Raw genomic sequence first — 13,157 nt, 5'->3', positions numbered from 1 at the left:
ATCCTCCCAAATAGAAGGCAAGACCTTTGAATTCTTGTGCCTTGTCTTATACATGTCTACTACACCATAATAGTAGAAAATTAGTAAATATTTGTGATTTTCAGATAAAATTCTTTCTTTAAAAAAGATAGATGTAAATAAATATTTCCTTTGTTATTCTTAGTATAATTTGCACACATGCACACACAAACACAAATATATAAATATACATATTCATAATGGCAACTGCTGAATAAATATTTATAAATAAGATGTGCTACAACAGGGTGTCTGAGTGGCTCAGGGGGTTAGGCCTCTGACTCTGCATTTCAGCTCAGGTCATGATTGCAGTGTTGTGGGATTCAGCCCCATGTCCAGACCCTTGCTCAGAGGGGAGTCTCCTGGAAATTCTTTCTCTACTTCTCTCTCCTGTGCTCCCTCTCTCCCTCTCAAATAAATAAATCTTTAAAGAAGACATGATCCATCATAGAAGAAAGTAAATAATTCAAGTTAGTGAGTATGGTTTTGAGAATGGCAATAAAATTTACCTATTCCTTCATCTCCACCTTCCAAAAACTTACAATAGTAGGCGTCCATAAGACCCCAAACATATCACCTTAAATTAAATATATGTATATGGGGTGCCTGGGTGGCTCCGTGGTTGAGCATCTGACTTTGGCTCAGGTCGTGATTCTGGGGTCCTGGGATTGAGTCCCACATCAGGATCCTCATAAGGAGTCTGCTTCTCCTTCTGCCTGTCTCTTTGTGTCTCTCATAAATAAATAAATAAAGTCTTAAAAATAAATATATGTATATATTTATTGAATTGTTTATATAATATAGAATAATACTGTATTATATTTACATAATATATGTAATTTTAAATATCAGGTACTATTTAAAATTGCCATCCAGAAACCTCTTTTCTAGCAAGTGTCAGTCTCAGGATTTTCCATAAATGGATTCAACTTTCACTTACATATGATAGAGATACAATATGCTTTAACTTGCATTTATAAATTACGTAGAAAGTAAAGTTTCAAGAAAAAAAGTAACTTTGATGCTGAAATGAAGATTAGTGTGATACTGTGAAACCCAAAACAAAGATCTGTACATAAAATATCCTCTATTCATATAGGTTACATGTTAATCACTGTCAACTTGATCAAGAGTTTGGAGGAAAGGGGCCAAAAATAACATACATATGCAGAGGCAGAGAAAAAGGTTAAGAGCAAGAAGCATAGAAAAATCAGAAGGAAGTATGCCCCTATATGGCAGTGAGTCATGGTCCTTGAAAGGGCCCCTATGAAGGGAATCAGAAAATCAGGTTGCAAGAGAGTTTCAAATAAGATAAATTACACAGGATGGGATCTCATGGTGATTAATATTGCCTGAAAACCGAGTAGAAAACTTTGGACATGACAAATCAGAAAATATGGAGAAATTACATAATAATAACAAATTTATTACAGCATTTATAAAAAAAAATCATCATTTCCTTATTTACCAAGATTGGAATTAAGGACATTTAAGAAATAAATATGGTAGTCAAAATTTTTTTTATCTTTAGCCTTAGAGGATCACATCAAAACATTGTTAGTTGGGACAGTTATTTTCTCCCCTACCCATTTTAGTGTGGTCATATGTTGTCCCTGTAGGATAATCAGATTCATTTAGCAGAGAATGAACTTCATCTCTCCTTTCACATCCTGATGATTTTTAAAAACTTATATAGAGCAAAAATTTACTTTTGTTAGAGTATAGTTCCATTGAATTTTGTAAACATAATAGTCTTGTGTCCACTACTCCCCAAACTTTCCCATGCTACCTCTTTATTGACAATGGTTTCATCCAGTCCCTAACCCATGACAACCACCAAATGCTCTTTTTCCTCCTATAATTTTGCTTTTCCCAAAGTAATAGAAATGATATAATACAACATGTAACCATTTAAGATTTGTTGATCTTGTTGCATGAATCAATTTCTTCTTTTAAAAAAAATAGGAATGTATAATAGCTTGTTTATGAATAAACCTGTTGAAAGAAATTTCAGTTGTCTTCAGATTTTGGCAATTATGAATTTTATAAGTTTATAAATTTTCGTGTACAGATTCTGTGTATGTGTGTACATATTTTCCCACACCCTAGAAGTGGGAATGCTAATATATATGGCAAATGTATATTGAAACTTTTACAAACCAATAAACTATATTTGAAAGTTGCACCGGGACACCTGGGTGGCTCCATGGTTGAGTGTCTGCCTTTGGTTCAGGGTGTGATCCCAGAGTCCTGGGATCGAGTCCTACATTGGGCTTCCTGCATGGAGCCTGCTTCTCCTACCTCTGCCTGTGTCTCTGTCTCTCTCTCTCTCTCTCTGTGTGTCTCTGGTGAATAAATAAATAAATAACCAAATAAAATAAATAAAAAGTAGTTGCAACATTTCACTTACTATAAGGGTTCTAGTTATTCTGCCACCTCACCAACACTTTGTATACTATGTTTCTATGTGTAGTTTTATTATTATTTTATTATTATTATTGTTATTATTATTATTATTATTATTATTGAAATATAATTAGCATGCAGCAGTACCCAGGTGGCTCAGTCAGTAAAGCATCTGATTTCAGCTCAGGTCATGGTCTTGGGATCCTGGGATTGAGAACCCTGTCAGGCTCCTCACTAGTGGAGAATCTGCTTGTCTCTCTGCCCCTAGCCCACTCATACAATCTCTCAAATAAATAAAATATTAGAAAAAGAAATATAAACAACATACAATGTCAAATTACTCTCAGGTGTACAGTATATTGATTTGATAATTCTATACAATGTATAGTGTAGTCACCAACTGTTATTCTAACAGGTATGTATTCATCTCTCAGTGTAGTTTTACCTGACAGTTCTTTAATGATTAATTGTGTGGAACATCTTTTCATATGAATATTTGACATCATACACTTTTTTGGTGAAGTGTTTGTCTTTTACCTATTTTTATAGATTTGTTTTCTTATTGTCGACTTTTCGGTATTCATTATATATTATGGGTACAGTCTTTGTTCAAATGTGATTTGCAAATATTTCTTCCAGTTTGTAGCTTATCTTTTCATTCTCTTAGCTGTATCTAATTGCACAGCAAACTATTTTAAATTTAATAAATTTACATTGTTCATTTTTTTTCTTTTATATAGGTCGTGCTTTTGAAGTATATCTAAGAAATACTTTTGAACTGAAATTTATCTCATGTTTTCTTCTAAAATATTCAAATTTTACATTTTATATTTATGTCAATGTCCATTTAGGTAGTTTTTATGTAAGGTGTTAAGGTATGTGTCTAGATTTATTTTTTGCTTATCGATGTTCAATTTTTCCCATCATTACTTATTGAACAGACGATCTTTTTCCTTTTGTCAAAATTCAGTTGACTATGTTAGTGTAGATTTATCTATAGACGTTCAGTGCTATTCCATAGATCTATATGTGTATGCTTTTGACAATAACACTGTGTTGATTTAGATTTCTAGTAGTATACAAAATCAGGTAATATAAGTCTTCAAACTTTGTTCTTCTTTTCCAAACTTCTTTAAATTTTATTCCTTTCCTTTTCTACCAAAATTTTAGAATTAGTTAGTTAATATCTAAAATTCCTTAGATTTCACCAAATATATAATAATGTAAAAGAGATGTAAATTATACAGAACTAAATAGACATCATAGAAATGAAAAGCAGATTAAGTGAAACAAAAAATACACAAAAGGCGTCAACAGCAGATATGAACTGGCCAAAGAAAGAACAGGGAGACTTAAAACAGGTCAATTTAGATTATTCCAACAGAGGAACTGAGGGAAAAAAAGAGAAAGAGAGAGAATGAAGGAAAATAAACACAGCTTTAGTTCGGGTGCCATCAAGTGTATTTACATACATGTAATGAAAGCTCCAGAAAGAAAGAAGAAAGAGACAAAGAGCTAACTTGAAGAAAATAATTTCCTCAAACTCCCCAAATATAATGTCAAATATGAATCTACATATTCAAGAATCTCAATAAATTCCCAGTAGAATAAATTCCATTTGTTCCACACAACTAAAAACCACAGTCAAACTGACAAAAGACAATAAAGAAAGGGTAATCTTCAAAACAACAAAGAAAAATATCATGTACAAGGGATATTCAATAAGACTAAAAATGGCTTCTCAGGTAATTAATAGAGGTCAGATAGCACATAGGCAACTGTAAAAAATAATATAAATGTATCTTTTTTCAAATTTGAATTGTAATTTCATTAATAAATAAATAAATAAATAAATTTAAAAAATTTATTTACTTATCTATATTTTTATTGGAGTTTGATTTGCCAACATATACTATAACACCCAGTGCTTATCCTGTCAAGTGTCCCTTCAGTGCCCGTCACACAGTCTCTCCATCCCCCGGCCCACCTCCCCTTCCACTAAGTCTTGTTCATTTCCCAGAGTGAGGACTCTCTCATGTATTGTCACCCTCTCTGATTTTTCCCACCCATTTTCTCTCCTTTACCCTATAATTCCTTTCACTATTTTTTATATTTCCCATATGAGTGAAACCATATAATGATTGTCCTTCTCCAATTGACTTACTTCATTCAGCATAATACCCTCCAGTTACACCCACATCAAAGCAAATAATGGTTACTCATGGTTTCTGATGGCTGAGTAATATTCCATTGTATATATAGACCACATCTTCTTTATCTATTCATCTTTAGATGGAAACCAAGGCTCCTTCCACAGTTTAGCTTTTGTGGACATTTTTATTATAAACATTGGGAGGCAGGTGTCTCACCTTTTCTCTGTATCTGTATCTTTGGGGTAAATCCCCAGTAGTGCAATTGCTAAGTCATAGGGTAGCTCTATTTTTAACTCTTTGAGGAACCTCCACAAAGTTGTCCAGAGTGGCTGCAACACTTCACATTCCCACCAACAGTGTAAGAGGGTTCCCTTTTCTCCACATCCTCTCCAACAGTTGTGGCTTCCTGCCTTGTTAATTTTCCCCATTCTCACTGGTGTGAGGGGGTATCTCATTGTGGTTTTGATTTGTATTTCCCTGATGTCCAGTGATGCGGAGCATTTCCTAATGTGCTTCTTGGCCATGTGTATGTCATCTTTGGTGAAATTTCTGTTCATGTCTTTTGCCCATTTCATGATTGGATTGTTTGTTTTTGAGTGGTGAGTATAGTAAGTTCCTTATAGAACTTGGATACTAGCCCTTTAGCTAATATGTCATTTGCAAATATCTTCTCCCATTCTGTAGGCTGCCCTGTGGATTTGTTGACTATTTCTTTTGCTAGGCAGAAGATTTTAATCTGATGAAGTCCCAATCGCTCATTTTTGCTTTTGTTTCCCTTGCCTTCATAGATGTGTCTTGTAAGAAGTTACTGTGGCCAAGTTCAAAAGGGGTGTTGCCTGTGTTCTCCTCTAGGATTTTGATGGAATCTTGTCTCACATTTAGATCTTTCATCCATTTTGAGTTTATCTTTGTGTATGGTGAAAGAGAGTGGTCTAGTTTCATTCTTCTGCACGTGGCCGTCCAGTTTTCCCAGCACCATTTATTGAAGAGTCTGTCTTTCTTCCAGTGGATAGTCTTTCCTCCTTTGTCGAATATCAGTTGACCATAAAGTTGAGGGTCCACTTCTGGATTCTCTATTCTGTCCCATTGATCTATGTGGCTGTTTTTGTGCCAGTACCACACTGTCTTGATGACCACAGCTTTGTAGTATAACCCGAAATCTGGCATTGTGATGCTCCCAGCTATGGTTTTCTTTTTTAAAAATCCCCTGGCTATTTGGGGTCTTTTCTGATTCCACACAAATCTTAAAATAATTTGTTCTAACTCTCTGAAGAAAGTCCATGGTATTTTGATAGGGATTGCATTAAAAGTGTAAATTGCCCTGGGTAACATTGATATTTTCACAATATTAATTCTGCCAATCCATGAGCATGGAATATTTTTCCATTTCTTTGTGTCTTCCTCAATTTCTTTCAGAAGTGTTCTGTAGATTTTCGGGCATAGATTGTTTACCTCTTTGATTAGCTTTATCCCTAGGTATCTTATGCTTTTGGGTGCAATTGAAAATGGTTGACTCCTTAATTTCTCTTTCTTCAGGCTCATTTTTAGTGTATGGAAATGCCACTGATTTCTGGGGATTGATTTTGTATCCTGCCACATTGGTGAATTGCTGTATGAGTTCTAGAATCTTGGGGTGGAGTCTTTTGGGTTTTCTATGTACAGTATCATGTCCTCTGCAAAGAGGGAGAGATTGACTTCTTCTTTGCCAATTTGAATACTTTTTTATTTCTTTTTTGTTGTCTGATTGCTGAGGCTAGGATGTTGAATATCAGTAGTGAGAGTGGACATCCCTGTCATGTTCCTGATCTTGGGGAAAGTCTCTCAGTTTTTCCCCATTGAGAATATTTGCCGTGGGTTTTGTAGATGGCTTTTAAGATGCTAAAGAATGTTCCCTCTATCCCTACACCCTGAAGAGTTTTGATCAGGAATGGATGCTGTATTTTGTCAAATGCTTTCTCTGCCTCTGATGAGAGGATCATATGGTTCTTGTTTTTTCTCTTATTGATGTGATCTATCACGTTGATTGTTTTACAAGTGAGGAACCAACCTTGCATCCCAGGGATAAATCACACTTGGTCATGGTGAATAATGTTAATGTACTGTTGGATCCTATTGGTTAGTATCTTGTTGAGAATTTTTGTGTCCTTGTTCATCAGGGATATTGGTCTATAATTCTTTTTTGTGGAGTCATTGTCTGGTTTTGGAATCAAGGTGATGCTGGCCTCATAGAATGAGTTTGGAAGTATTCCATCACTTTCTATCCTGCAGGATAGCTTTAGCAGAATAGGTATTGTTTCTTCTTTAAACATTTGATAGAATGAATTCCCCTGGGAAGCCATCTGGCCCTGGACTTTTGTGTCTTGGGAGGTTTTGATGACTGCTTCAATTTACTCCCTGGTAATTGGACTGTTCAGGTTTTTTACTTCTTCCTGTCCCAGTTGTGGTATATTTTGGTTTTCCAGAAATGCATCCATTTCTTCTAGATTGCCTAATTTATTGGCATATTGCTGCTCATAATACATTTTTATAATCAATTGTATTTCCTTGGTATTGGTTGTGATCTCTTTCATTCATGATGTTCTTTTTTATTAAGATTTTATTTATTCATGAGACACACACACAGAGAGAGAGAGAGAGAGAGAGAGAGATGCAGAGACACAGGCAGAGGGAGAAGCAGGCTCCATGCAGGGAGCCCGACATGGGATTCGATTCCAGGACTCCAGGATCACGCCTTGGGTCAAAGGCAGGTGCTAAACCGCTGAGCCACCCAGGGATCATGATACATGATGTTCTTAATTTGAGTATTTTTTGTTTTTAATAAGGCTGGCTAACAGTTTATCTATCTTATTAATTCTTTTGTAGAACCAACTCCTGGTTTTGTTCAGCTGTTCCACAGTTTCTGGTCTCTATTTCATTGAGTTTGCTCGAATCATTATTATCTCTCTTCTACCTGGTGTAGTTTCTTATTTGCTTCTCTTCTCCAGTTCCTGTAGGTGTGAGGTTAGCTTGCATATTTGAGTTTTTCCAATTTTTTGAGGGATTCTTGTATTGCAATGTATTTCCCTCTTAGGACTGCTTTTGCTGTATATCAAAGATTTTGAATGGTTGTATCCTCATTTTCATTAGTTCCCATGAATCTTCTTAATTCTTCTCCAATTTCCTGGTTAAGCCATTCATCGTTTAGCAGGATGTTCTTTAACCTCCATGTATGTGAGTTTCTCCCAAATTTATTCTTGTGATTGAGCTCTAGTTTCAAAGCATTGTGGTCTGAAAATATGCAGGGTACAATCCCAATCTTTTGGTATCCATTGAGACCTGATTTGTGACCCAGTATGTGGTATTCTGGAGAAAGTTCCATGTGCATTTGAGAAGAATGAATATTCAGTTGCATTCAGATATAAAGTTCTGTAAATATCTGTGAAATCCATGTTGTCCAGTGTATCATTTAAAGATCTTGTTTCTTTGGAGATGTTGTGCTTAGAATATCTGTCATTTGCAGAAAGTGCCATGTTGAAGTCCTACTGTCAGTGTATTTTAATCTAAGCATGCCTTGACTTTGGTTATTAATTGACATAGCTCCAACATTAGGGACATAAATATTCATGATTTTTAGGTCCTCTTATGGGATAGATCCTTTAAGTGGAGCGGATTTTTAAAGTTCCTGCTTCTCCGGGGCTGGGCTTTCCTGTCCTGGAGGCTCTCACTGCCCCCTTAGCCCAGCTCCTCATGGGGCCCCCTCTCCAACTTGATTCTTTTTTATTTTATTTTTTCCACCTTCCTACCTTGTTAGAAGCAAAAACCCTTCTCTTTGTAGTGTTCCAGCTGTTCTCTCTCTCTCATTTTTTAAAAGATTTTATTTATTTATTCATGAGAGACACACAGAGCGAGAAAGAGAGAGAGGCAGAGATACAGGCAGGGGGAGAAGCAGAGTCCATGCAGGGATCCCGATATGGGACTTGATCCCAGATCTCTAGGATCAGGCCCTGGGCTGAAGGTAGCACTAAACTGCTGAGCCACCCAGGCTGCCCAGATTTTCTCTCTTTAAATCTCAGGTCAAATTCGTAGGTGTTCAGGATGGTTTGAACATTATCCAGGTAAGTTGGTAGGGCCAGGTGAGGTGAGGACCCCTATTCTGCCATCTTGCTGTATATTATCTGTTTATTTATTATTTTTTAAAATTTAAGTATACAGGCTTTATGAAGTGAATAAGTCATGGGAATAGAAGGCACAGTATAAAGAATATAAACCATTGTATTGTAATAGCATCATGTGGTGACAGATGGTGGTTACATTTGTGATAAGCATAACATAATGAATGAAAAGCATCAATGTATTTTTATAAAAGCCTTTCTTTCTCATATGATTTGAAATACAACTTCATAGATGTATAAAAATTTAATTTATATGATAATAATAAATAATAATGAGGGGATGAGGAAGAAGTCACATATTATAAAAAAACTTTAAAGCCAAATTTTTGTAAACTATTAAAATTAAATTAGTATCAATGTAAACTAGATTGTTTTATGTTGAGATGCTAATTTTAATCTCTAGGGAAAACAGGAAGAACTTAACATTTAGAAATCAGAAAAAGGGAACTCAAATGGTACACTAGAAAATGCATGTATAACACAAAATATGGCAGAAGTGGAGAAATAAAAGAACACAAAAGACACTAGTTGTATAGAAAACAAATAGAAAATGTCCGTTCTAAAGCCTACTTTATTACATTAAATGTAAAATCACTAAATATTCAATTAAAAGGCAGAGATTGGTAGAATAAATTGAAGTTAAAAAAAAAGATCCAACAATTCACTGTCTGTATAAGGCTTACTTTTGATTGAATAATACAGATAGACTGAACCAGATTGGTTGAAACCCTAACCTTAGTTCAATCATACAAATCTTACACTTCTGTAGGTCAAAAGCCACATTGGTCTCACTGGGATGAAATCAAGCTATCAGCAGGGCTGCCTTTCTATTCCATCTTTCCAGAGGCAGAAGTGCGCTCTCTCTCTCTCTCTCTCTCTCTCTCTCTCTATATATATATATATATATATATATATATATATATACCAGAAAGATATATTCAGTACTGGGTTGTATTGTATTGGTAATATCTAAACCTAAAATAATGCAATTACATACTAATAATACAATGAATTAAAATATGGTATACTTAGACACTGGAATATTATATAGCAATAAAAGGAATGATCTACTTGTATACACATGGAAGAATCTTACAAAATGATGAATGAAAGTGTAAAAAAGATTACATACAAAAATAATACAATTTATAAGAACTTCAAAAAGTGACAAAAGTAATCAATGGAGATAGAATTCAAAATGCCAGATTACTTCTGTTTGGGGTTTGATATGAAATGGTATTGACTAGAAAGGGCACAGGGAGCTCCCTAGGGTTTTGAAAGGGTTTTAGATGTTGATCTGAGTGGTGGTTACATGTGTGAATATATATATATATATATGAATTTATATATTCATATTCATATATATGAATATAATTCATATATATGAATTTATATATATATTTATTTTGTTATTTTTTATAAATTTATTTTTTATTGTGTTCAATTTGCCAACATATAGAATAACATCCAGTGCTCATCCCATCAAGTGCCCCCTTCAGTGCCCATCACCCAGTCACCCCCACCCCCTGCCCACCTCCCCTTCCACCACCCCTAGTTCGTTTCCCAGAGTTACGAGTCTCTCATGTTCTGTCTCCCTCTCTGATATTTCCCACTCATTTTTTCTCCTTTCCCCTTTATTCCTTTTCACTATTTATTATATTCCTCAAATGAATGAGACCATAGAATGTTCGTCCTTCTCCAATTGACTTATTTCACTCAGCATAATACCCTCCAGTTCCATCCACGTCGAAGCAAATGGTGGGTATTTGTCGTTTCTAATGGCTGAGTAATATTCCATTGTATACATAAACCACATCTTCTTTATCCATTCATCTTTCGATGGACACTGAGGCTCCTTCCACAGTTTGGCTATTGTGGACATTGCTGCTATAAACATCGGGGTGCAGGTGTCCCGGCATTTCATTGCATCTCTATCTTTGGGGTATATTTAAAAATTCATCAATTTGTCCCTTTACTGTGAGTATGTTATACTTCAATATAAATTTTTCCAATGTTAAAAAACATACTCAGACATTCAGTTGTATTTTCTTTTAGTGAACATTTTTAGTGAATCCAATATGGTTTCAGTTTTTGCTTTGTTAATAACTGGCTGTTCAAGTGCCACTCCATAGTTCTTGATCCCAGATGAATTTTTCTTTCGAGAAAACACAAAAAAATAGATATAATGTAAAGTATGTTAAAATCATCCTTCTTATATAGTAGGGGCATTAGGGAAAGAAAAGCCCTAGGAATCCAGACTATGCTTATATACTATAAAAAGTTTCTCACAGAATAAAAAAATGTTCAATACTGATTTTTGAAAACTTTTTCTGCTTCTGTAAAAATGGCAGATATAATATCTAAGAAATGATTTGGTAACAAACTAAAGTGTATTTCTTTGTCAGACAGTATTGCTGTGCTTAGAAAACATTATGAAAGATTTTAAGAAATAGTCATTTAAACAACTTTTGTGTGGGAGCTTTGCTCTACTGTTGGATAAAAATTCAGCTTTTAACTCATGATTTTGCAAGCTATATTTTTGAGAATGACAAAATAAGATAGGCATCTGAGAAGAAATGAAGTTGGCAAATCACTTCCTTAACATAAATAAATTTCATATAGTTCGTATGAGACATTACATGGGAAATTCATTTGTGTAGTAGTGTTTAAATAACTATTGAGGGTAAGTATTTGAGGTCAGAGTTACACAAAATCTTAGAAGAAGTCAACCCTGTGGTTAGCTTTTTGGAATTTAAATAATAATAGAAATTTAAAAAAATTGTATTGTGATGAAAGATAAACAAGAAAATCCTAATCACTTGGTATGTCACATTTTATTGAAACAAAAGACTTCACTGAAATTAAAATTATATGCTACCTAGCACATAGTTCCAGTGAATACAGACTTCACTGTCATACATTGTTTTCTCTTGCTCTTGAACTTCATATAATTCGAACAAACAGTATACATTGTTTTTCAAACTGGCTTTTTACTTTCTGAAAGATTCATCATATTGTTATTTATATCAATAGTTCATCCTATGTTTTTTTGCTGAGGAGCATTTATTTGTATGATGGTACCACAGTTTGTCCATTCTTCCGTAGATGGGTGTTTGGAAGTTTGAACCAAGCTGCAGTGAGTATTTTTGAATATTATTTGTGGGCACTCATTTCTCTTGAATATATGCCAGGAATGGGATTACCAGATGATAATGTAGGTATATATTTAAGTGTAGGAGATAGCATCAAATAATTTTCTGCAGTGGTTGAGCCATCCAACAGTGGGTGTATTTTATTTCTAATATCCCTCAGAAAATCTCATTTCCTGTGCATAGCTCATTTTATCAGTTGAGAAAACCAAAGTATTACATAATTATCAATACTGACAAACTAGTTTCCCCCCTTAGGTCCCTGTTTTTATGCTTCATGTGATAAAATTAGAGCCGGTGAGGGGGAACCTAAAATTTGGATTGCTTCAATGAATGTTAGTCCAAACAAAGGATATTTAAATGCTTTCTATAAAAGTTCTGCATTGGTAAGCTCTGGAAGTATGGTTAAGAACATGAGTCAGTAAAATTTCAATCTAGCACAGTATTGTATTCTCATGCCTAAGAGCTTCTCTCTGTTATTTTTATATCTCAACAAATTTCGGTTTGTCTCTCTTTAAATACTGAGAATGATAATTATATATATTTACATATTAATATATAATATTAATTTATATTCATTTCACATTAATTTATATTAATTCTTATTTGATGGTGTATTATTTTTTCTTTGTTTTATTGTTTGTTGTTTGCTACACAATAAAGCAAAATTTCTACAAAGCTAAATAGGCACTGTCAAATAGTATTCCCTGTAAAACTAATATTGTGGTTCCAGCAAGGTATATCATCTTATAATTTTGATTTCAGACATTCTATGTGTGGAACCCCATTACCTTTTATTTTTCCGTCGACAAAAAAAAATACAGGAGCACCTGGGTGGCTCATTTCGTTAAGTGTCTGCCTTCTGCTGAGGTCAGGTCCTGGGATCCAGCCTTGCATCCCAGGGACGGGATGTTTCTTCCTCTGCACCTCCCCCAGCCCACTCCTGCTTGTCTTCTCTCTCTCTCAAATACAAATAAAACCTTTTAAAAATACCCACAGATAGTTATACTTAAATCTATGTATTTAAACTTCAAAATATGTATTTAAACATTTGAAATATGTATTTAATTCCTCAGGTGATTTGTTCTTTAGTCCTTTTCATGCCTTCCTCCAACTCAGCAGATCCCAGGAATTCAGGAAAAAAGATGATATTGCAGTGGTATCATCTTCCTGGGAGAGTCTGCTGCCCACCATCACAGCTTGCAGGTTGCATTCCCACAAACTTCAAATGGTTACCGGGGACAAAATTCTCCATGCTAATTCACTTTCCCAGACATCGT

Source organism: Vulpes lagopus, chromosome 4 (genome assembly GCF_018345385.1).
Source record: "Vulpes lagopus strain Blue_001 chromosome 4, ASM1834538v1, whole genome shotgun sequence".
In the NCBI taxonomy this organism is placed as follows: Eukaryota; Metazoa; Chordata; class Mammalia; order Carnivora; family Canidae; genus Vulpes; species Vulpes lagopus.
The sequence above is the reverse complement of the archived record's forward strand: the minus strand, read 5'-3'. Positions refer to the sequence as shown.